A 24,250-nucleotide genomic window follows, 5' to 3' on the forward strand; every position below is an offset into this window, starting at 1 on the left:
CCATAGACTGTAAAAAGCTCCAAACAGACAGACGGACCTACAAATAGTCAGACAGATGTATAAATATATATACTATTATTATCCTTATAGGCCTACCTATATTTGTGGAAATAATAATCATAGAATGAACCTCACTTTTTGATGCCACTTTTCCTGTTTCTTATTATTTGCCACAAGGTGGCGCGGAACCTCTTCTTATGAACTTTATAGGCTATGATCACAGATTCCATTTTGTTTGATATCGGCTTTATCTAACGAGATGATGATTGTTAATAATTATTTGTTGTACTTGGCAATGATTCTGCGTTTAGAAGGTTGGACCATTTTTAAATGTTCAGTTAATTGTTTAGCAGAGAGAAGGACGTGCTTGCCGGATCCCCGGTCCCTTCTGTACCATGACGCTCCTCCCTCAGTGTTATGTTTACTTTACATTTGACAGCGTACACCGGTAATGAAGCATCCACCTTCCCACAAACACTGAGACCTTATGGTGGTGATACATGTGCTCAACTTCCCCGACAAGAACAGGGGCCAGCGACCGGTGGTTGAAAACCCATCACTGCTGTTGGCGTAGTTGTGTGAGTTTCCAAATACTTTTGAATTAAATTTGGAGTTGAATGTAATACCTTGGTTCCTCCCATCGAGGATAACCTGTCAGGACAAGAAGCGTGTATATGTTGTTAGGACCTTTGTCATATGATTTGATTTATCTTCTGAATGCAATGTATTTATGTGTTACGGGGTTAGTCTAACTTAGTTAGAGTTAGTTAGTTAATAATAATAGTAAAATTGGAACCGGCCATTGGTTCCCTCTAGCCTGGGCCTAATCAACACCAAGTACCAAGTACCCATATGTTAGAAAAAACGATATTAATGTGATGAACCTTGTCCCCATGCGTTCTCGTCACGCCTGGAACGGGATGCTCCCAATTATCGTTATTGAAGAGAGGGTGGCGGTTCTTTCAGTTACATCGACTAGCGACGAGCGAGAGGGAATCCTATAAAGGGATATCCGTTTCCGTTACATGTTTAGGATATTGCTCATTCAGAAGTTTCGTCAAAACACAATATTTCCCTCCTTTTCGTTGTTGTTGTTGTTGTTCTTCTTCTACTTGTAGTGTTGTTATTCTGCTGGCTCCAAAGACTGTTAACGGGTTTACACAGTTCAAAATAAGTTTGAGACCGGATATAGATCGAAATAACGCTCCAATCCAGGATCCTCTCGCAGCCTACTAATAGATAATGTTATACCGTTGGCAACTTACACTGCGGCATAATATAGCTCAGTAGGTGTATGCCCCAACATTAATGATGTGTAGTACCCTGATAGCTGACTGTTATAACGTCTTAACCGGCCTAGTTCAACTCCTTAACCAAGTTTCTCAGACGCTAACTACAGCCCTGTGAGCTAGTCATTGGATAAGCTACATAGTAGCTAACTATAACAGCCGTTTGCAATCTCGTTTTGTTTACACAGTCTTTATGCACTCCTGTTACCCAGCAGACTGAGTGCTAGACTGGAGGAGCCAACTCATTGGGAAAATAATTTTCTACACACTTGGAACATTTCTCACCTTGTCTACTTGTTGTGTTACTTGTACAAAGACAGACGAGGCAACATCTGGAGAAGGTCACACATCATCAGGCAAAGTGATGCTCCTGTCAAATCTAGTCAGTGTCAACAGGCCTGGTAGGCTTTTACACTTGAATCGTTTTACTACTGGTAAGAGTCTTCTGAAACATGCCACTCGATGACAATGGCAAAACTCTATTTCCTTAATGAAAGCATTTATAATTAAATAAATAGGTAATTTCATTACTTCACACTATTCACAGTAAAGCAATCCAATGATGGGATTTGCACTTACTTGCTAACATTACCTAGAATTTCCATGTGTCCTGTTTTCTACTTCTCAGCTTGTATTGTAGACTTCTCTTTGAAGAGGCTTATAAATCCATATCTTTTTGTTGACAGGGACAATGAGATTCAACATTGGTCAAATTTTTGTGAATAGCCCTCGCATGCAGCAGTAGGAACCGTTTTAACCTTTCACAAACCTTTGGTGTTGCTCATGTCATCAGACAAATGAATATGGTCTTCAGCTGATGAATCACTACTCAGCATTGGAGTAGAACTGACTGCTGGGATGAGTGATCATTGTATGTTACGGGCAGCCATGTCGTTATTCTGGCCCTTCTTTGGTCGGTGACTCAGCCGTCAGTGTTTTAATAGTTTTTCAAAGATTTGACTTATACTATTATACTTTTGTTCAGTTCAACAGCCTACAACTTCAAATAATGTACTTTATCCATCCATTTTTCTCCAGTCCTTTGGGAACTCTGTGCACTGGGCTTGATTCTGCAGCAAACATCACTAGAGTGTACAGAAGCCTCAACAGCTGGTTGAACCACATAACATGGTTCAGCTTTAGCATTGGCACAAGTTGTCCTGGAATGGCTCAGAGCTTTTTTTGGGCCATGTGCTAAGAGAATCATTGTAACACCAGAGCCTTCCATAAGATCAGGGGGGCACTGATCCTGAGGGGCACTCAAGGAGTTTACAAATGGATTGAAACAGCCTTACTTAATCACTGGCCTTTAGAAACCAAGATACATAAGATAACAGATGCAAAGAGACACAAAGAGGAATGTTGTTCTAAAGGTCTGTTGTAGGCCATGTTAAAAGGCTGCTGCAGCCAGGTGGCTAATGCTTTATGGTTATCATTATTTGCATAGTTATTCATATAAGTAAAGTCATACATACTCCATATGAGCGTCCATATAATTGTACTGATACTACCGATTTTTTGTGTCACATTAATGTGTCACATTTTTTGAATCCTAAAAACAAAAAGCCTGACAGGAAGCATTATGTGAGGCATGAAATATAGTCTTTACAGGTAATACTACCATTTTCCCAAATGTATTGTTGCCATCTAAAATTGTTTATTGTGAGTGAGCAGAGCAATATTCTAGTCCTGTGTTATATTGGTGATTATAGTACAATGTCTACACCCATCTGTTCTAGGTGGCGTTCAAATTAAGGTAGGCCTTAACAGCCCATCATTTCCATATCCAAATAATTCCATCATTTTGGATTTTAAGCTTTAAAACTACGTGCAGACGACCGTAAGGGGCTTGTGAAGTGAAGTCACTTCTCAACGTGTCAAGCTGCTACTCTCATCTTTTTTCTGGACTTTGTCTCAACAATGTGTATAGTAACGATGACGCATTGGGGTGTGCCTTGCAAGAAAGAATGGAGGCGTGTGTTTTTACAGTAAAAAATAAATAAATAAATCCCTTTACAGTAAAGCAAAGAGACCCCAGCTTAAGCGGAGAGATGCATCTATTTAACACCACAGAGCGATCAACCTGCAGGTGTCCTGCTACATGCTCAGTGAATGGAGCTCATGGGAAATTCATGAGCTTTTTTTTTTTTAAACCCTCTTGTAGGGGCTTCAATAAAAAACACACAATGTATTGGATTTGTATGTCAGCACAATCGTGTCGTAATTGACTGAAATTAAACTGCAAAATGGGACAGCTGCGTTTCAGTTTATGTATGAAACCCAAAACCCATGACGTAATTGGAATTCAAAAGCCCTGAATATTATTATTCAAGTTTAAATAAAAGTGCATTGTCTTCTACCTGTAAAATGGAAGTGTAATTGCCATGCTTTCAATGGCACAAGCATTTAAATAATTGTTATAAAATGCTGAAATTGTTTGAAACTGCACGCTCTTTGTAACTGTATGTACAGTGACACAAATAGAATGCTAATTCGGTTGGGCATTATTTCGCTTATTTCACTTCAATGATTCTTTGACCTTTGGCTGACAGGCTTTCAGTTACCCTGACAGAGTTTAAAGTCTTAAATTTTTTTTGAGCACACAGCAGCTAAATCAACAAATCAGCAAGCTAAGGGTGAATGTGTCTGTTGTGATTTAACAATAAGTTGCTTCATAATGGTGGTGTGACTACAGCCTTCTTTTCCGCTAGTCTGTGTGTTACTCAATATGCTGTTGCTATTAATATGCCAAAGCAACAGCTGATAATGGTTGCTAAATATCAGTAATTGTGGTAAGCAAGATAATGCAATTGATGGATCAGCTGAATCTATTTTAATTCAGCAAAAATGCAAACATTCAAATGCTATTGACTGCAAATGCAATGCAAGAGGTCACTGTATCCTAGTTATATTTTAATAGTAATTATGATGAAACTAAATCAGCACTGAATACTGATTTAGGCCCCGTCCACACGGAGCCAATTTTTGGTGAAACCACATAGTCTTGTGCGTTTGGGCCGACCCTCCACGGATCCAGCGGATCCAGTGCCCGAAAACGCACTTTTCTGACACCAGGTCCCAGGGTGGATTCAAATGTAAACGCGACGTTAGGGATGCGTTGACTTTTTTGTATTATTTTTGCAGCTTTAAATACTGACCCTTGGTACATTTAATTACTAACTTTACTTTATAAAGTATTTCTGCTTGATTTAAAGGTTTAATCTCCTCCTCGACTGAATGTTTGTATACAGCGCGCAGGCTGGATGCGTGCAGGCTTGATGCGCTCCACTTTTTGTTGTGGAGAACAAGCGCCTTGAATATTTACTACAGCATTTCTACAGCTCGATGCGTTTTCGCAATGAGTCCGTCTTTACGGAGATATTCCCTGAAACGCATCAAAAGAAAACGGAGGGCAAAGATCTTTTTCGTCCGTGTGGACAGGGCCTCAGTTTCAGAATAGAGTACTGTGCTCTATTGGCTGCCTGGCTGTACGGTGAAATTAAAAGTATGCTAGCATGTTATGTTAGCTATCACCAGCAGAGGTGTTGATGGTAGATGATTTCACACTGATTGGAGCTGTGTGTGAGGTAATATGGACATCCTATCATTGATGTCTGCCTTTTTCATTCAAACTATTCAGTCGTTATTATTATTTTCGTCATATATTTCTAGAAGGATTCGATTACTTTTGAAGATGCTGTAGGTAAGATGATATTCAAGAGCTTTAATTGAGGGTAATTTCACAGAAATACCATAGCCATCCATCGGCTATTAGTGAGTTAAGTCCTCGGTGAGAAATTAAAATACGAATTCTGCTATTTTCTGCTCACTCTTTGCAACTCAAACCACAGTTGCTTTAATGAATGAATGAATGATAAAGCAAAGCATGCAGTACCATCTATTGTTTTTATCCTGCAACTTTACCATCATCTATTTTAGGGAACTAAAAAAAAACATGCTCCAATCCAAACGATACCTTCAGCATTCTAAAAACAGACCTCACACGAGGTTACCCCCTGGGGGTTGACCACCCTGTTCCCCGCTTCCACCACCCCACCCCAGCCCTCTCAGCTCAGAGTGAACTCCGAGACTTGGATCAAACGGGATCATCAGCTGTCAGCCTCATGCTTCCCCCGATGGAGACGTACGCCGCTTCCCCCCACCCACTCACACACAGCCATTGATGGCACATGTGAGCCTCGTATAGTGCACGCACACGCACGCACACGTATCACACTACTCTGTTTCCCCCATGTTTTTATATCAGCAAGTCCAACAGATATCTCCCTCATTTTAAACCTGCATGACAGAATGTGTCCCACTTCTGTATTTTGTTGTTTTCAATGCGGTCATTCATTCAGTGTGTAATTTTTGAGCTGTGGACTCACACTTGCACGCAGGCAAGTACACTTTTAGAATTTAGAAAAACGGCTGTTGGAAAACAAGCCCTAACCCTAGTTGAATTGCCTCAGAGCTGAAGGTGGTCAGAGAACCAAGAGGAGTATAAATGGGTGGAGGATTAGACAAAGATTAGACGACACGTGTGCGCTTCTCCTGTAACATGTTGTGGACTTGGTCTTTTTTTGAGGTTGACATACTCTATCATATAGGGTTTAAGCTGACTGTGTCAAACCTGCATTTATTAGGCGGGTAATATTATGGTTAGAGCTGAGGCCGGCCTTTATGTTATACTGATAGAATGGATTATGCAAGACATATTTTAAAATAGAAGTGTGTACCAGGTCTTTATCGTAAACGAGATCATGCAATACAAAAATCTGGATTATAGTGTGACAAAATGTTTTAGCAAAAGTTAATAACTATCAACGTGTGTTAAGCAAGCTTCTGTTGCATTCTAGGTCATAGTAAACTAATAGCACACCTGTCATTTTGCATATGGGGTTAGGTTACCCATCTGTGGCTTTGCTCCATCAGGAGGTATCAGCCTGTTTTTCCATGTGCTGACCATGTGCATGTCCCTTCATCCCACATGAGCAGCTACTTCTCACGCGCCTCGTTCCATATGTCGGGAATGGATGAGGAACAGAGGCAGCGCCAGGAAGGGGCTTGGGTTCCTGTAGCTAGTAGCTACCTCTAGGATAGCCATAGCAACCCCCTGGCACCCCCCATAAATAAATACATAAATAAACCAGCAATTTAGACTAACATGGGCTGATATGGGCTGACTTGTGAACCTTACATCAAAATATACCATGAGCTGATTATCTGACTTGTGTTTAACACAGAAGGGCATTGCAACTGTCGTGGAGCGGCCCGCTGGAACTGCGTATGTGTAAGTGTGTATGCTCGCGTGAATGCTCCCGTGTGTGTACGCGTGTGTGCACTTGGGCCAGGATGTTGCAGTAGAAATTACACATATGGCAACTGCCACATTAATGGGAAACCCTACATTTCAGAGCACCCTCACTGAAAAAGTCTAGCAACCACAAAGCACCAACAGAAAAAGATCTGCTGCCTCCCCTGAACAAGGGAGTAGAGGACTGTCTGTCTCTCTGTCTGTCTGTCTGTCTGTCTGTCTGTCTGTCTGTCTGTCTGTCTGTCTGTCTAGCGATCTATCTGTCTGTCTAGCGATCTATCTGTCTGTCTGTCTGTCTGTCTCCCTTGTTTTCTTTCTCCGTCTTCATTTGTTTGTCTCCATTAATGTTTTTAGATGTCTGCCTTTAAGAAAAGATGAGATGTTCTTTATTAATCCCAGATTGAAAAGGTCTAGTTGAACATTTTTAAAACTCAAATCTCAGTGAACGGGCTAGATCCACCTGTCCATGTGATTAGTCAGACTCTATTCTTCTACCCATGAGTCATGATGGCAACATGTTTCTGACCAATCAGCCACCAGGCTTTGTCATCGGTCTATAAACCTGTCCAAGAAATCAAGTTGGAACTCCTTGCACTCCAGCTAGGGCGCTGAGTGTGTTTAGCAATCTTAGGGCCATGTACAGCATAACGTCCTGTCTTGTTTATGGCATACAACCATATGAGGAACACTATTGAAATGAGCTCCTTTGGTGTGTTGGTTGTTTGATATACAGGGGTGTATTCTAAGCCTTTTCTTGACGATCAAGTCTTCAAATAGCAGTCACAATTTAGCAGTTTCACAGTCAGGACTGGGCCTCTCCACTAATTCCATGCTGTGTTCTGCCACTTTGTGTTTACCAGACAGGGTATTTGTATTGTAAAGTAAAATAGATGGAGAAAGTCCATTGATGCTATGCGTGCTAAACTGCACGGCGCGCCACACTGCTAGTAGGCCTGAAAACCCACATCCTCACTGTGGCCTAGTAGGATGCTTAAACTCAAGTTCATGTTGGTGTGGGTAGGCATTTGCGTGTGTGTGTGTGGGTGTGTGTGTGTGGGTGTGTGTGGGTGTGTGCGTGCGTGCGCGCGCATGTGCGCGCGCACACGCACATGAACTAGCTCTCTGGGATGACTTTCCACTTTTCCCAGAAGGTCAGAGAGAGACCAACTGCCAGTGTTTGACAGCTAAGCTTCATGGTCCGATACTAAAAAGAGTCATCATCATACGGCTAGGCATCGGGTTGAGTTCTCTGCTGCCTCAAGCAGTGGCGCTCAAAGTCTTAACGTTTCATGACAAAGTCGATTCAGAGTTAAAGATGATTCAGAGAATTGTGCCGAGCAACAGATTAGCTTATGCACCAGAAAGGGATTTTCTTTATTAAAAGGAAAAAAAAGGAATAACCCACTCTACCAAAAGTCGCATACACTGGGTGATGGGCTGTGGAAGTGAACTATGAAAGTACCCTGTGACTGCTGGCGTCACGGACACCTCTGTCAACATCGGTCAGGTGCCAAAAGACATTATGGAACATCTACCCTTGGGACAAAGATTCCACTGTCGTTGTTTCCTTTTTATCTTCAAAGGGGGTCGGAGAGGGGCACACAACCATCTATATATAAAGCCAAACCGCCCTTTTAACGTCAGTGTTTCCCATCAAAAGGGGGATCAGTGTACTGTGCAGTGTGCAGTATAGAATAGCCTAATGAAATTTTGATTACACATTCCTCCTGGCGTCCATGGTAAAGCGGGTTTAAAGAGAATGTTTCAGCTCATTCCCCCTATAGTGCAAATCACTGTGCACTACAGTCATTTGAACTACTAAAGAAATTTGCGATCCTGCCTCACAGTTAGAAGCCATTCTGCCGACCCAGTCCCGTTTTGCCTACCAGCTACTTGGTATGAAAGACCTAACTGAAGCTTGTCGAGTATGTCCGCAATCAACAAATGCCGCCAGTGTGATTAAGTAAATATCAGCAGCAGTTGTTTTCGCTGGCTGCTGTTGCTAATGTCCGATATGTGAGTCATTTTGTATAACAGCTGCTGGGCACAGTGTGAGGCCTGTTTGGTCCGCACCCAATCCCAACAGAATCTCCAGTCCAGACATAGGTGTTCACTAACACAGAACATGAACATACGCGACACACACACACACACACACACACACACACACACACACACACACACACACACACACACACACACACACACACACACACACACACACACCCCTAGTTGTCGCCTCACACAAAGATGGTCAACAATGTTTTTCTGGATCATCATACAAAGATAGTTTGAACACATGCATGAATAAATACCACCATATCATATAGAATTGCCCTTTTCTATTCTGGCAGTATGGTAATAACATATTTATTGAATGGCCCATAAGTGATTGGAAGAAAAAATTGTTTAGGTACTCACCTCTAGCCTTTGAGCAGCCCCTGCCTAACCGAGGGCCTAAAGCCGGCTAAACACACAGCTGGGTTAGAGTAGACTATGTAATGTTTTGGAATTTTCAAAGTTAAAGCAAACCTGATCCCCATACGAAGTAAGTGGCAAAATACAGTCCCGCTACGTTAGCACTCCTTATACTTTGCTCCTTTTACAACGATATGATTATATTTTATTTTATTTCAGGTTCGTGATACTATACAAAGCGGAATCTACGCCATGTGTGCGTTGGGCTTAACCTTCAGAGATGTCGGCGTGTAAAGCAACAGTAGGGGTGTTGGGGAGCTAAGAGGACGAACTAAGCTGCTATGACAGGCATCGTCTTCACACCCTTTCCGAGCGATGCAGGACATGAGTCCACAACTATGTCCTGATTTAGCCCAGGGCTTCCCCAGTGTGGGGAATGCTTGCTTGGCTGCAGCAAGGCCTGGTGCCTCTTTCCTATATGGAAAGTTCATCACAGAGAACGTATGTTACAGAGCGTTACCTTGCCTCTTATATTCAGGTACCGGTAATAGAATCCTCAATTAGCATCCAATCATAGTAAGTAATTGAGCCTGTTGGCAGAAATAGCGAGGGCTCAATGAAAGCAGTCCAATATGGAACGAGTTAAATGGCAACAATAACTACTGTCATTGAAATGCAATCGCTACAAATATGTACTGAGTGGCTTTTAAAGAGTGCTTTGGAAGTGGTTGAAAATTACACACACTGAAGTTCTCCGGAGCTATGCACTTGATCCCTAACCTTAACCACATGTAAATGTACTTTTAAAAGTCCATTCTACGGAGATGCAAAGACATGCAGTGCATTGTTTATTATAGAAGACAGAGTTATATTATTGAATTCAAACACCCAGGGCGATTCACTCGGAATATCTGCAACAACCCAACTCTAAATCATTAAGTTTGATGTTAAAAACAACTTGAAAGCCAATATAATTCCATTTTTTTTACTATTAAAATGCTCTGTATACCAGAGAAAAATAACATCATATTTTTACATTCCGGAGGTGAATGGAGAAGACCGCACACACGTGCGTGCATCTGTTACACCTACACTCTGCTTTTTATATAATGCTCCAGTTTGTCACCTGGCGAACGGCTGAAGAGAGGCGGGATGAAAGCATCTCGGAGTGACGTCTGCATCGGCGGTGTGCTGATGAGTGGGCATGGAATCGTGACAGCCGGTGTACCGCGAGGAGGAGAGATAAAACACAAGGACGGAGAGAACGAGGAGGTGGGGAAGGCTGTTGCATGCAGAGTTAAGGATGCAGTAGGCGGGCCCACGTTGAAGAGGCACGTGTGAATGTCGGTGCTGGAGTTAGTGTCTCTTGTAGGGGTTTAGTTCTGTTGGGAGCAATGGTGACTTGGAAATGTCTTCTCAAGGACTAATTGAATCCACTGGCCAGTTCTAACAGAGGCTTTGGGGAGGCTGGTTCTATGTGAGATAAGATGTGTTTTTTGAGACTTCTGTGTGAACGAATATATCAATATGATTATAAAATGATACTGTGGTTTGATTTATTGTTTATTGAAAAAACTCAAAGAGCAGTCCCTACACTGAGGATGAAAGGGTTTTATGTCTCTCTAAAATCCAACTTAAAATGTTTCAATTCCCCAATAGTAAGAATATGAATATATGAATTCCCCTCCATGATTGGACTGTGTTTGGTAATCTGATGGTGGGCCTGATCCAAGAGCTGAAACTTTTAAATTAGCCTTCTATAGGGAACAGTTTTTCTCACGCAAATCACGGAAATATTACTGCTATATAATAATAATATTGCTTTTTGTGTATTTCTGATTGCATAAATGCAGTGTCCAATGGAAAAGGTTTAGGGTTGAATAGTTCCTGGTGGACTTTTAGAATCTTTGCTTTCCAGACCCAGTGGAAGAGTTTCTACTGGCTTTCTATTTGCATCCCTTTTCAATTGTGGTCAGCTCAGTGAAACGTATTTGAGATCCTAACTCACTTTCCCTACATGGTGGCCCATACTAGGGCCCGACCGATTCATTGGCCTGCCGATTTAATCGGCTGATTATAGCCTTTTTGAAAATAATCAACATCTGCCAAAAAGACACCGATTACAACCGATTTTTATTTCTTTTTTTAGAAATGTTAGCGCGCTTAGTATCCTGCAGATTGCGCTCCTACTCGCCTTGCTAACTAACAACTTTAGCTGGAGTAAAAAAGAGGAGATTGAATTTTACCGTACAACATGAAAGCACGCTCGCTCAGGCAGCTGCGCACTCACCTCACCAATGTACACAAGATGCGTTGTTTGAGCATGTTGTGCCTGTTTTTCTTTAGGTCCCAGATCATGTTAATTTGTTATACTGTAGACTCTAACGGTGAGACCATACTGCTCAGCACGCACGTGTTAGTCACTGCTCACGAGCGCAGCACATTGGGAGTAAGTTATTTATTTTACATTTTACATTACACTCATTTTTGACTGTAAATGTATTCTAAAACACTCAAAGGTTCTGCATTCAATTCACATATTCTTCAAAAATGTTTAAAGTATATTTAAGGTGTCAAAAACTACGTTTTATGTGCTTTTTTTTGTTTTGTTTTTAATCGGCCGATTAAATCGTAATCGTAATTTTTCTCTGAAAATAATCAGCATCGGCACTCAAAAATCAATATCGGTCGGGCCCTAGCCCATACTATAAGATAAACTGACTACTAGTCTTACAGTAACAGATAATATGGGCAGGGTAATGTAATACCTGGGCCCCAGTTACTGAGGTCAAGCCTTATAAACATTAGAGTGACTGTGAGTGTTTTACAATACAGCCAAAGGTTACACTCCATATTGGGATGTGAAACTAGGAGACTTCCCATAAAAAGGGTGTTAAATATGGTTAAGCCAAGGATTTGCAAAAGCTGTATATACATGCAAGCGGTACTGCACAGCCTCGTCTCATGCTAGTAACTACAAGCCAATCTAGGGAAACCATTGCCAATCGGCCAACGTAGTTGGTGCAGCTGAATTCAGGGTTGGAATTGCATTTGTCAGAATTTACTTTTAAACTAATTACTTTTTTACCTAAAGTTAAATTGGTGCAACAGGCTGTAGAGATCCCACGAGGGAGCAGGGTAGTGATGGAGCGCAACAGAGGTAGGGCACAGGAACAGATACCTTTGCTGCTAAGTCTTTAGAACAGGAAAAATAAGACATTACTGATATTAATGTGTACATTAATGTGTAATGTGCATTACTGAATTGGTTGTAATGGATGGGCGGTAAGGGGACCTGTATTCCCACTGCATTCAGAAGAGAGCCTAATGACATGGTGAGTCATTGTTAACGGCTCGGGCAAGGATAGGCTTGAAGAGGTAGTGTGAGTCCTGGAATCAGGTTGGTTTATTGTCAACAGGCATTTGTTTGCGAAACAAAAAGTGTGTTCTCCTGTGCAGCCATTGTAGATGTGTAGTGTACGTCAAATGTGATTTCTTCCCTATTTGCAGTGTTAACAGTTTCATTACCTTAAAATGTTACTCAGAAGCAGCACACTCACATGATTGAGTTGACCCGGCAAAATCCAAAAACGTATTTTCCGTTGGTTTGGATTCACCAACTGTTCTTCAGCAGTGCATTTTAATTATTTTGTAATGTCTTTATCACATTGATATTTCAACATAGGGGGTACATGGATACAGGGATATGCAGAGCTGTGAATTCAGCCTCTAAGTGTCAAGGGGCTTGACTCTGGATCTAGGCCCTGACCCACCTAACTGCTGCTGATGAGCTGCTTGTCACATGATGGTTTGGCACTGATGTGTGAGCCGTGTGTGCATGTGCGTCTGCTTGCAGGCACACACGTGTAATGGAAAGTGTCACTAGAATTTCCTAAATGCAGTCCCTTTAGTTGCCATTCAATCGTGGATCAACTATTGAAAGTTGTGAAAATGTGAGCTCAAATGTACAGTGGCTTACAAGTAATACATCAATCAAAGTAAATCACATGGTTGGAATAGATTTCAATCGTTTTGGCAATAATGATTCACTGCATTGACAAAATCACTTACGAATGAAAAGTATTTAATTTCATCATTTTATTCTTTCCTTTTTTCCAGTTCACATTGCCGATCTGAAAGCATAGAAATTGGTCCTCCTTTCAAGAAGCAGCCGTAGTTCAACCTACAGGTTGGTGACCGGAATCCTATTCATTTTAATACTGCGTATAATTCTTCTATTACATTGCTGCATTTACCTGAACAGGGAATTCATCTAATCCAGTAAAAATATAGTTTTATTGTCTGATCGAGCATTACTGTTGTATATTTATACAACACATAGTTGTAACTGCCTATTCAGCTGAAGCCTGCGAGTTCTCAACTCTCCTGGGGACATCTACTTTTTCCATTTCAGCAAAGTCAATTTGACCCTCTTTGCGAATACAGGCCAGAGTGTGTAGGAGTTGCTCGGGATGTGTGCTACTGAGATAGAGAGAGTTACTCCTTGGAATTTCTGTAGCCTGGCTGTGACTTTGGAGAAAGTTGAACTTAGCACACTCTTCCCAGGCTCTCTGGGTCTCATAAGCATAGCAAATACACACATACATCGACCCTCCCAGCCCCAAACCAAGCAAGTCCACAGAGCCACACACGCATGGTCCTGCAGTACTTGGTACTGCATTACTTGGGCTGATGCTTCAGGAGTTTCTCTGAATGTGCAGTTCACCTCCTGTGTCTGAATAAGGAACAAATGGCAGCCCACACACACACACACACACACACACACACACACACACACACACACACACACACACACACACACACACACACACACACACACACACACACACACACACACACGTATTATATTTTATTCCGTTAAATATTGGATAAGATTATACCATTATACAATTTTTCTGTGTTTTTTCAACTTGGGACCAAAAAGTCTTTCCCAGACGTCAGTCTGAGCACTCTGGGACTGGTGAGCCCTTCGTGTTCTAGATGCTGTAAGGCCGCAACCCACCTCCATTAAAGCTTTGGTGCTTCACAAGGGTTTAGAATAAGTCTTGTGCCAACCAATACTTCTGAACAGATCTTTAGTATGTTTCCTTGGACTTGTCTATTGGCTCTCTGTCTGTTCATTTGTTTCTCCATCTTTCTTAAGATTCCGGTTTTCTTTCTTTCTAAGAACTGTAATTGACGGGAGACACAAAATGAAAACAAACAAATAAGGACTCAAAATAATAGAGTGCTTCAGTTTAATCTAGGTGAAACTGTTAATGCATCCTTTGCATATTGGTTTTTTATGCTGTTGAATAATATAATTGTCGTTTTGGTAAAATGCAATTGTCCCAATGATGCATTCATGGCCTTGTTACCTTTTTTCGAAATAATAATAAGGATGTGATTTAAAAGGGACATTTATATTTTATGTCTCAGCAGAGGGTCTTTAAACATCTTTCTTCTCATCATTTAATATATCTCCATAAAAAATAAGTGCAAAGTGACGGCGGATGAGTGTTAATTTGACCGGCACAGAATGCGATGTATGAGACTCTCTGACCGGTCAGCCAATGATCTGTCAACCGTCCAACTCAGGTCACCGGCCGATATATCGGCCCATCTATACTCCCTTCCTCTGACAGGCTGCAGGGATTCACAATTGTAAAGTCTGCTGTTCCCCGGGTGTTTTTTGAGGGGATAAAGAGCTGGAATGGCACCTTTTCTCAAGTAGTGAGCAGTGGAAAAATCCTCCTCCATTCTATTTTAAGTGCCATTAAGTTTTTTGCTTTTACTATCACGATTAAGTCATTAAGCAGCTGGTTTGATCCAGCGATTTTATTAAATTACAGATACACTGCAGGAAATGAACCACCACAATCACCTTTAGCTACCATGTCTCACTCTGGCTCAGTTAAGGTTACAGTTTGCAAATAGACAACGATATCGAAACATCGAAGGTCCTACAAGATGTAAATTGCCTACTCATTACCCAGGAGTGTATTTATTTTTTTATGAATCCATATTATCAGGTTTCCGATTCCCTTGTTTCTCAATAACTTATTACTTATTTATTAAACTTGTTCAGTGCCCATGTTTTTGCCGAACTAGAGATATGGCTACCGCCTTTCTCTGTGGTATTAGAAGAAGAAGGAAGAGGCAATGATCTGTGTGTGGTCTGTAATAGAATTTATTAATGAGCTTGTGTATATTTCACTGTGTGTGTGTGTGTGTGTGTGTGTGTGTGTGTGTGTGTGTGTGTGTGTGTGTGTGTGTGTGTGTGTGTGTGTGTGTGTGTGTGTGTGTGTGTGTGTGTGTGTGTGTGTGTGTGTGTGTGTGTGTGGTTGGTTTAGAAGAAGGAACAGGCCACCATGACTCATCGATGGGGTCTTTCGCTCCATCTCCCAATCTGCTCCTTGTGATAAGGGAGACACTGAGACGGTTGGCCGTGGCTAATCCTTGCTCCACATTGGACCTGTTGCCGAACACCGAGACAGACACAGTGAAGTGTGATGGGGTGAGGGGGGGGGGGGGCTCATCCTTCTGCCTTGGCATCTGTTCATAACTTCTGAATCATGGAGGGAAATCGCGAAAGCCACCGAGACAATCTTGAGACCTTTAATAAAATACACAGAACCCCTTTCATGGGCTTCATTTCCGAAAAATCCCAAAATACATCACTGCCGCCATGGAAACATTTGTTAAGTAAATATGGTGCTCAGGCAAGACAACAGGAACCTATGAACCCGTAAACAGTTCACCGTTGCATACTTTATATGGGTCTGTGTTCACCGTTGTCGTGGTTCGGTCCATTTTCCACAACGACAATGAAAACATAGAGCTACTTTTTTAGCAATTGGAAGGATTTAGCTTGTTTATATTTTCAACCGTCATCCACATCTAACTGTTGCCTCTGCCAGAGGAGTATAGTTTGTTTCTAGAATGATAATCGATCTTCCCGCTGGTTGGCATTATGTGTGGCAGCCCTCATCATGTCAAACCAGTCGGAGCCACAGTGTTGTTGTGTTGTTGTGGGAGTTGTTTGATGTGGAAGAATCTCCACTGTGCACCTGTTCCAACCATATGGACTGCAGTGTTGCCGATCTCACACACACACACACACACACACACACAAACACAAACACAAACACAAACAAAATCAAAGGGATCTTTGGCCACTGCATGATACATTCGATCAGCGTTCTTGGCCGCTCGTGCAATATTCATCTACCTTATGAATTGCAAAAGCACAATACACAGCAGGCCAGAGATTTCATCGTTACTTGGTCTACTATTTTGAGAAACGAATGAGTCAACCGAGTGCAATAATGAACGTTTGGAGATTTGATGGCACCATGTGTGTGAATTTATATCCTAGTGAAAAATGGCTACAGCAGTGAGCCTGAGAACAGAGATCAGTCATGATACATTTCTGTTCTTTGTAGCATACATGGTAGGCTTGAGGTTTCCTAAAGCATGTGAATGAGCCAATAACAGCGTGTGTGGGTAAATGACCATGCACTCTTGTGATGTGATTTAATGTGGCCATTTGCATACTGTGCAACTTTCTCTCTCTCTTGCTCTGGCTCTCACTCTAGTTCTGGCTCTCACCCTCACTCTTTCTCTCCTCTTCTCACGGGCCCTCTGGGCAGAACATTGGTTACCATACGGCGTGTGGGTGGTGAATTTAATTCTCTGTCTGCCTGCCATCTTCCTGCTGATTCTGTGCATGCAGTCAGACATTACATTGCACTCCCCTGCCTAATTGTTTAGCACTGCATCACACGCACTGAGAGGGACTATCGTGCAGTGTCTAGACAGTGTTCCACATGCTGCATTTGAAGCATTGCAGCAGCAGAGGACATCAACCTGTCTGTCTGTGCACATTGTTTGTGCACTACACTAAAGTCCTGGTCGATGCCTCATGGTGTGTGTGTGTGTGTGTGTGTGTGTGTGTGTGTGTGTGTGTGTGTGTGTGTGTGTGTGTGTGTGTGTGTGTGTGTGTGTGTGTGTGTGTGTGTGTGTGTGATTGTGTAGCTGCAATGGTTAGGGGATAATGAAAGTCCCTGTGGAAGTGTATTACCTCCAAGCCTATAATCTATTATTATCTAATACATCACTCCAGACCCACATAGAAGCTCTTTGAAGTGAGGGAAACCTCAGAGCTCTGCGGTCTGATCCTGTATTCGACTACAGCTGCACACATTCGTAAACAAAGCTGTTGAATTGTTAATGTTGCCAGCAGAACATGATCCATTGGCTTTACAGCAAGTGTTAATAACGTAAATGATGAATGGTTCGCCGACTAAATCATTAAATATTTTTGAGATAGGGCTACGCTGACACACACACACACATACACACACACATACACATACACATACACACACACACACACTTCATTGTGTTGATTAGGCCTTCTTTCAATACAGTGTTGTTTACATGATAAATTAATTTTACCTCGATAGAATCAGTTGAACAGAGTTCAAAGACAATGACCAGAGAAGACCTTACTGTGTGGCCCGCTGTTTATTCCTCTTTGAATGTGCCACACTGTGTTCTAGTAGTTTGTTTGTCGCCAAAAATATTTTAGGGTGTGGTTTTTCATGAATAATTTGCATAATTGTGCACAGAATTAAACATTAATCCATCAAAATACCTCCCCTGGTATATTGTACTTTTTCTGTAGTTTATTATTAAGCTGCTGTTAAGGAGCATTGTAAAACCTACCGTCGCTAGTGATTAAACAGGTTTTCTGTGTTCACCACCGTACTTGCAGGCAAAATGTTGAGTAACTTCCACTCCAAACTATTTATACGAATACCTACTTCACCTGTTCTAACCTCACAAATATACTTTACAATCTGCATTCGGAAATACATCTCATAGCTGAACCATCCACTGGCTGTTCTCTAGGAATGCAGCTGGATATGATTAGTTCTGTGTCTAGACGGAACTTTACAAATCTAAACCAAATCCTGGAATGTTTTGATGTGTCGTAGTGTCTTGGCTGAGCCTTTGCGAATTAAGCCATGTGATGTATTCAAATGTGACTTAATATTGCCCGTAACAGAAGTGCAGGCAACAAGTCAAGTACCAAATGTACACACAGAATGGAAGGTATTTCCTTTTCAAGAAGGAATGATGACAACTCTAAACAGCTTTATTGCCTGGGAAAGCAGACCTTGTTTTCTCATCTGAGTTTTCAGCAGAAAACAGCCGTTTCCCGCAGTGCCTGTTGCAGATCCTCCCCTCCAGTCTCTGTATACCACACCTACACATACATGCACCCCGCACACATGTGTATGAGCACCCAGGCACACCCAAATACACTGGAACCCTCGCGAGGCGGTATGAAAGCCAGCTGTTTTTCCGAGCCTAATGTCATAGACTAAATTATTTACTTTTCATCTAACCATCCGGCAGGCAGTAGCTACTCTGTCCAACTTGTTCTCTTACAGAGCTCTAGGCCCTGAACTGGGTCCCTGGCATCTCTGCACCTTGAGTTGTGTTCTTTGCTTGTCAATAGGAATCATGGTCTGCCAGTATTTCGACACTTTAGCTCCTTGTTAAATTCCTTCACCCACGGCAGTGTGTCTTTCACCTGTTTTCCTGCTTCTCCAAGACTTTCGGCTTTGAATTTTTGAAACCCTCTTTAGTCTCTTTCGCTGTTCCTCTTTCCTTGGGTAGTTATTTCATGATGTCCTCAACTGCCCTTCCCCCCCCCCCCCCTCCCTGCATCAATCCAGCCGTAATAGCTCTAGTGAAAGGGGCTCGACCACCTCTTTCACTTGAATCCTCCCCTTTTCCTTTCCTCAGCCTTATTCTTCTACTTCTCTTCTTCTCTGGGCTCCACCCTACCCCACCCTGTGGTGTTCAGCCCCCCTCCGGCCCCACCATTTATCGGGGGCCAGCCCACGATATTCAAATGGCCGTGTTGAGTTTGAAGTTGGACATACTTCCAGCTTCAGTTAGCGGGGGATGGAACACTGGAGCCCCCACCCCGGCCCCCTCTGCACAAAACAAAATGGTTCCCTTCCTCCATGAACCCCCACCCCCTCCCTGTTGAGTCTTCTTGTATGCTGTTGGGCAGGAAGAATGGTTATGTTTCCTTTCAACATCTGAGCTTGTAGAATAGGGCCAAACTGCGCTGCCCAGCCTTTGTGGGTGTGTTAACACAGACAAGCGCATCTGGATAACTGAGAGGGAACCCATCAGTGGCTGTCAAACAGTGTGAACATTAAGATAGTTAGTTAGCTTTGGGTTTGAGGAGATCTGTCCCATCTCAACTTGAGGGGCACCCAGTGTGTTCCTCTCGTAATTTGGGTGGCAGCAATGAGAGCGGGGACACATTATCAAGATCTCATTTGTGTCAGATTCTTTAGTCCCTCGCCTGCGTGTAGATTATAGATTATAGCGTCTGCTCCTTCTTAGATCTGAATCTAATCTTCTGTGCGTTTGGAGTCATCAACTCAGATGTCCCCAAGTTGTAATGCTCAGACAGAACATCTTGTACCATCAAAGTCATCTTAAAGTCTAATTTGAGTTTTGACACTCGGTGGCCTGCTCCATGCTGTTTGTGTGGCTGTTGTGTAACTCTGCTCTATAGCCGCTAATTAGACCCGGGAAGAAGCTTGGTCTAGTCATAGTTTCTTGAGGCTATTTGAATAGAGGTATGGATACTAGTCAGGCCAGTATACTGGACATACATTGGTCCTATATAATATTGAATTTAGCCTCTGTGAGAAGGGTCATGGAATAGAACCGAAACGGGTTGCTCATTTTGTTTGTGCATGTTATTTTCTTTACTTTCTCACATTCATTCATTGTCTGTAGCCCTAAGCTCTCAAGCTTGTATTGAACAAGTAATGCTTGTGTGTGTGTGTGTGTGGGTATGTTTGAGTGAATGTGTTTGTGTGCGTGCACGCAAATGCTCTCGCATGAGTGTCTCTGTGTGTCAGATGACCTATTGAAAATAATTTCGGCGCAGTGTGGCCGTTTCCAAGGCAACGTAGGCTTCACTCTCTTTTCGTCTCTACTTCTCTCCCCCTCGTTCATTCTCTATCTCTCGCACACAAACACACACACACACACGCTCACACTCACTGGCTCTCTGTCTCCGCTACCCTCCCCTCCGTTGCCGGAGAGAGGTCATGTGACTGTGCTGACGTCAAGCCGGGGAGGCGGCTGGGGGGAGTGGGTTAGTTTGTTACTCAGCAGCTGAGAGCAAAAACCTCCTCGTTGGCTGGGAGTCGCCGGGAGTAGCTCAGTCTCTGCTCGCTTCTGCCTGAACCAGTCGTTCAGCCAGTCAGTCAATCCAGTGCCTGTTGCTTCCTTTCTTATCTCATCTCCTGCTGGGGTTTTCCCTCTTGTTCCCTCCCTCCCTCTCTCTCTCCCTCTCTCTCTCTCTCTCTTTCTCTCTCTCGCTCTCTTTTCTCTTTTCTCTCTCTCTCTCCTCCTTCATCGGTTGCTGCTGCGTCTGAGCCGTTGCTCGCCTGTTGCTTGTCACGTTGGTGCTCAGACTTTAGAGGGAGCGAGTGTCGGGTGATGGGCTGCTGAGACTCCTATTAGACAGAGCCAACAAGTAAGGTAAGCTCTCTCTCTCTCTCTCTCTCTCTCTCTCTCTCTCTCTCTCTCTCTCTCTCTCTCTCTCTCTCTCTCTCTCTCTCTCTCTCTCTCTCTCTCTCTCTCTCTCTCTCTCTCTCTCTCTCTCTCTCTCTCTCTCTCTCTCTCTCTCTCTCTCTCTCATATATGCTCGTTTTCCTGTTGTGCACTGGGGCTGTAGCTGTTAGGTTTCTCGTGCTGCCGTTTCTCTGTGAGCTTTCGCCTTCTGCTGCTTTTCCTTTCACATTGTTGCGAGAGTCACCGGCTTGTGCCAAAGGGAAGTGGGGTCCGTGCAAGATTCCGTGACTTGTGTGTGTGTGTGTCCTGGTAAGGTCAGGGGAAAAGTGAACACTAATGACTTTATTGATTCACAGCAATGACAACAAGAAGCTAATACAAGCAGTCTCATCTACCTTTTGCTACCCTTTTCACAGAAGAAAAACACACGTTTAGTTCTTGACATTAATTATGGGTCTGTTAATTATTGGCTGAATTGGATGCAGTGCATCCAACTAGTCGCGCAAATATACATATATATGACCATGATAATGCTGTGACATTCATGAATAAAAGCGACCATATGTTAAAATGACAGAAACAGCAAGTAACTTTCCCCTAATGATGACCTGTGGAAGGGGTCCATCACAGACTCATCTAAGTTAAATGTCCTCACCGTGTGAAGTAGGTGAACGCTAAGAGAGATCTTGAGATAGAGCAGGCACTGTAGACAGTGTAGGCTTGCTTAAGGGGGAGTGTTGTGTGGGTGTTGGAGTGATGGGCAGCTCTGCATCCACACAGCCCCGAACACACACATACTCACATAGCCAAAAGCATTGGTAATGTGTGGGGTGGAGTTGTGGGTTAGGTTTGGTGGTGGTGTTGGTAATGTTAGGGTGGAGGTGTGGGTTATGTTGGGGTGGTGTTGTGGGGTAATGTAGGTGTTGTCGTGTGGGTTATGTTAGGATGGAGGTGTGGGTTATGTTTGGAGAGTTGGTGGTGTTGGTTAAGTAGGGGTGGTGGAGGTGTAGCTGGACAAAGCAAAGCCACAGCAGTTGATAAGACGTCTAAGACGATGGAGTGATGACTGCATATATGAGTGGGAGGGAGCATGGGGTCAGAGAGTGTGGGTGTTTTACTGGTGGTGGCTTTGGAAGATGGAGTGGGCTGGACCTCCCCCCTCGCGTCCTGCATGCGTCAGACAGTATGCTATTCCACATATGTGCCAAGCATTGTGGAGGCTATGCTTTGGGTTCTGAAATATTAATCAAATATCTTTGTCTGTTTCTCTGTCTCTGTCTGTCAATCTTCTCTCTCCGTCATCTCTCTCTGGCTCTGTCTTCTTTCTCTTTCTCTCTTTCTCTCTCTCTCCCTCTTTGTATATTTCCCTAGCTATCTCTGTATCCCTGAGGGCTCTCCTTCCCCCTCTAACTTAATGATGCTCAGACCAGCCAAGAGCCTGGTCCCTATCATGACAGCCCATTACTTTTTTATTGCCTGCTAGTTACTTTGTACTACAGAGCAACCAACCATCCTAGCAGTAGTGGTAATGTACTGTATCAGTCAGTTGGTCTCAAGGCCAGATTACTTGCTTGTTTATTATTGAGTTTCCAGTGGTGCGTCAACGCATCATCACAGACCTTTTAAAATCATGTAAACACCGGGTCAGATACAAAGGTCAGGAAGTTATGTAATGCAAGAAGCCAAGAAAGTTTCTCATCAGTGGTCATTAACGTTACCCATGTGTGGAGTGACCGTTGTAAATAGTGCTTTGGCACGGTACATATTCTGCCGGTTACACATGAGCCCCGAAGTATTAAACGCTTAAAGTGCATCTCCCAGGTTTTTATGCTCCTGTCAACCCATCTATTAGCCGAAGCTACAGAAGAAAGCAATTGAGTTGTGTGTATCTAAAGGAATGGCATGCTTCCTGTTGGGAAATGACTTGCATACAAACCACAAAAGGCTATTTTGGTAAAAGAGAAAGGGTGGAGCATTATAGAGCTTATGTCTGTCTTTCCTTTTTATATAAATTAAACTGGATATGCATTATATGCATCTACGTTTTGCTTGTATTTCTCTGTTTTTGTGTGAGGATTAACGTGTGTGTTTATGTGTCCATACTCACCAGTGACCATATCCCTAGCTCCTTGTTTTTGTCACTGTGGACCGGCTGTGTACAGACACCATCTGCTGTGAGGAACACAGCTCTCCGACGTTACAGCTCATCCAATAACCGAGCATACAGCACTTTTGTCCATGTTTGTGTTTCTTGTCCACTTCTAAAGTTGTTTTGTTTGGTCCGGGCCGAGTCTGATACGGAGAGGAGTAGCATTTAAACCAAGCTTTGGTTGCTGTTGACCTCTCACTCTTCTGCTTTCATACTGACATTTTTCCTTGATCAGGCGTGCAGTTTGGTTTGCAGCATTCCATCAGTGTTGCATAAGTCTCTGTGAATGGTGGCGTTGAAATGCGTGTTTTTACCAGGATTAATTCATTTAACTCGAATCCAGATGGTGACTAATCCTGGCCTATCAGCAATAATCCTTGTTAGTTATTAGTGTTACTGTAGTGTATACGACGTCATGCCCACATTTTATGAATACAACTTCTAAAATGTTGGCTCCAACCATAGCTAGCGATTGGCTATACACTCCAAAACATGTCTTGTGTTTGGTCTGGGGCCGATGCGTCTGCATTGACATTTAAAATCAAACCAGGTGTGAAACCAACGCTTTGCATCCGAACCCTTGGGCGGCAATTGTCGTTGCTAGAGGAGTCTGATTTGCAGCGTTCACACCGGCCCTCACAAAAACAGATCACAACCAAACTATGCCGTGTTTGTGTGTGTGTTTGTGTGTTCTGATACTGATGGTGATGTGTGTGTTTTCTGTGTATTTCCCCATGTAATGTGTTTTCTGATACTGGTTGTAGGTTATGTGTTCTGCTGGTAACGGTAAGTGTGTGTGTGTGTGTGTGTGTGTGTGTGTCTGTGTGTGTTATTCTCATGGTGTGTGTTCTGGTTCTGGTGATAGTGTGTGTGTGTGTGCTTGTGTTATTCTCATGGTGTGTGTTCTGGTTCTGGTGATTGTGTGTGTGTGTGTGTGTGTGTGTGTGTGTGTGTGTGTGTGTGTGTGTGTGTGTGTGTGTGTGTGTGTGTGTGTGTGTGTGTGTGTGTGTGTGTGTGTGTGTGTGTGTGCTTGTGTTATTCTCATGGTGTGTGTTCTGGTGGTAGTGTTTGTGTGTGTGTCCAGGCAGGAGCGGATCAGCCAGTAGTGAAAGAGCGCTGTAGCAGCGTGTGTGTGGGTGGGAGGTGATTAGCTGTGCTGTGCTGCTGCCATTGTGTTTTATCTGCTCTGCTCTTAGTACAGAGAAAAAAAAACGCTGCTTGTAGATCAGCTCTGTTCAGACGGTACTCGTGCACGCATGTGCATATATGTGTGTGTTTGTGTGTTGGATAGAAATCTTGTGTGTGTATATGTGTATGCCAAGTCTCAAGGTGGGCGGACGGGTGGGTGGCACAAGTGCGTGAGTGTGTGCTTTTCTATGTGGGCACAGTACTGAATGTGTGTGTCCCTGGGATATTTTTTCATATCTATACAGCAATAGGACATTTAGTAATGAG

General features: G+C 43.0%; 1 protein-coding gene across 4 annotated transcripts in view; it reads left to right on the top strand.

The window, feature by feature from the left end:
* The first annotated feature begins 416 nt into the window (after positions 1–416).
* ncalda (neurocalcin delta a) overlaps positions 417–24,250 on the top strand; it is a 50,453-nt gene continuing 26,619 nt past the window's right edge. Inside the window, exons 1-2 of one of the 4 annotated variants that reach the window (XM_030369790.1) lie at positions 421–578; positions 13,144–13,213. The gene's annotated coding sequence lies outside the window, so the exon portion shown is untranslated. Of the gene's footprint in view, positions 579–13,143; positions 13,214–20,247; positions 20,614–24,250 lie in introns of those variants that run through there. The other 3 variants (XM_030369794.1, XM_030369793.1, XM_030369791.1) reach the window with 3 other exon arrangements.

This window comes from Gadus morhua, chromosome 11, assembly GCF_902167405.1.
Source record: "Gadus morhua chromosome 11, gadMor3.0, whole genome shotgun sequence".
In the NCBI taxonomy this organism is placed as follows: Eukaryota; Metazoa; Chordata; class Actinopteri; order Gadiformes; family Gadidae; genus Gadus; species Gadus morhua.